The sequence below is a fragment of the Triticum aestivum genome, chromosome 5D (genome assembly GCF_018294505.1).
Source record: "Triticum aestivum cultivar Chinese Spring chromosome 5D, IWGSC CS RefSeq v2.1, whole genome shotgun sequence".
Taxonomy (NCBI): Eukaryota; Viridiplantae; Streptophyta; class Magnoliopsida; order Poales; family Poaceae; genus Triticum; species Triticum aestivum.
In genome coordinates this window covers 357,960,680-357,963,100 of record NC_057808.1, presented here as the reverse complement: position 1 = coordinate 357,963,100, position 2,421 = coordinate 357,960,680, and positions in this window count along the sequence as shown.

The following is a 2,421-nucleotide window of genomic DNA, read 5'->3' as shown; positions in this document are numbered from 1 at the left end:
CTGACATCATAGGTATTGAACCAGGCTTGGAATCGGGTACGGTGTTCAGCTTGTAATGCACTTGGCATGGCCCATAGAAGTTGTGCATTTGGTATTTAAACACATCATACACCATCGTACCCATACATATTTTCGGGCCGCATGCAGTGTATACGGGGTCTTCTGATCGACCACGTCTCCCTTGTGCGGTTTTTTGTGACGACACTGATATCTGTGGGCTCCCCGAGTGTATATATATCATCCCTTTGAACGATAATGAGGGGTATGTGTTGGCCATGAATGGATTCCTCCTAGTTCATGTTAGGGTCGGTCACCGTCAAATGTCGGTCAACCAAAGCTCAAGCTCATGCGTTGTCAGGATTCCCTCCTAGATCCTCGGATTGCTGGGTTCGACCTACATCAAACCCTGCGTACGTATCTCGTCCTTAACTACCTTGCCTTCATGGTTGTTGTCTGTATCGAGAGGTAGGCACCACATCTAAATTGTACATTATTCTATATTGAAAACACACATCACCCCTTCCCAACGTACATCATTTTGGGCCGCATGCAAGAGGTGCTAGTTTTGTGGTCCCTCTCGTGCGATGTTTATGATGGTTCAATCTATTGGTCCAAGCGGTTTATCGACAACAACAACTGTCATTTGACCAAACGAAAGATTCATTGGTCCGTCTTATGGTAGGTCATGGCGACATGCATGTATGACCAAAGTATCGATCATTACGTGCATCCGCCCCGCTGACACGAAGTGGGAGGTGGTGGGCCAAGCATCCTAGCTAGGTACGACATTATGTCATTATATATATCCTAGCTAGGTGGTTGTTAGGGTGCTTTCGGGTTTGCGAGGCAGGTGCCACCAAAGTTATGCATTGTGTATTTAAAGATTTAAACATCCTCAATATTCGTACATATATTTGGCCACTTCCAGGTGGTTCTTGACTTCTGGCCCCTCTCATGGATCTTCAATGACGCACCCAAACATGGGCCCGCGGGGTCAAAGTTGTGCATTGGAGTTTTGAACATCACATACCACCCTTTTCACTCATATATATTTGGGCCACATGCTGGTGTGGCTGTCTTTTGACCCTCCCTAACGTTATTTTTTGCTGCAAAGACTCTGATGATCCTCAACGGACACGGGGTATAATATCTTAACCGTGTGTGATACAAGTGCGATCTGAATCGCCACGACCGCGCAAGCGTGAGCAAATTAAGGTGGAGGTAATGGCTCAACCATGTGCGATGCAAGTGCGCTGAAATCACCACGACCATGCAAGCGCGAGCAAAGGGTGGAGGTACTGGCTCAACCGTGTGCGATGCAAGTGCGCTGAAATCACCACGACCGTGCAAGTGCGAGCAAAGGGTGGAGGTACTGGCTCAACCGTGTGTGATGCAAGTGCGCTGAAATCACCACGACCGCGCAAGCGCGAGCAAAGGGTGGAGGTACTGGCTTAACCGTGTGCGATGCAAGTGCGTTGTAAAACCACCACCTGTGGAAGCTAAAGGTGGGTAAGTTTATTTGGAAATTAGGACGAACCGTGTGCGTTAGACCAGCTAGCTAGAAATATAAAAAACAAACTACCCGCCTTGAGCGTTGCAAAAATCAGAGGATCCGCGCCACTTCTCCTTATTATCATACACGCATATTTCTATTGGACTGTGCGCGATCTTGGGCACTGCCGCCCCGCATCAATTCCTTTACCCAAATTTTAGTAGTCGCCGTACTTCAACCGTCGCCCACACTCCTCCAGCACCGACCTTATAGTAAAATTGCAGTAGCCGAGGCATTTGAACTGTCGCCCTCCCTCGCCCACCACCATCTCCACCCACCATTACTAAAATTTTCAGTAGCCACGGCGTATCCTCAAACACCCCCCCCCTCAACAGTCCCCCACCCGCCCCCTCCCCCCTTCGAACCCTAGCTCGCGGCTGCCGCCGGCGCCGCCGCCAACCCTGCCGGTCTGCCCGTTCCTCCTAGCTTAGATAATAAATTCAGGTTATCCAGCGATTCCCATACCGTCGCCCCACTCCCCTGAGTTTTTAGATGAGGCCTGCAGTGTCCCTCCCTGCCAGATCCGCATCCCCTGCTCCAGAATGTTGCAGCCTAAGCTCGCCACGTATCCTGGGGAGCCTGACGAGCGTTCGGCCAAGAAGAGGTTTATCATGGCCTCTCCGGCGGCCGTTGGTGAGGTGGCCGTCGTTCGCCCCGACCTGTCGATCCCGGAGCAACACGTCGCCGCGGAAGCCGGTGAAAACATTCACTACGTTGCCATGCCGAAGGCTTCATGTCAGCGGGCTAGCGTATTACTGTACCTCGGGAAAGCTGGCTACGACATCAAGCTCGTCCACACCGACGGCTTCACGTGGGCCATGTCACAGGTTAAGTGGTCCATCCCCAACACCTCTGGTTCAACCGTCATC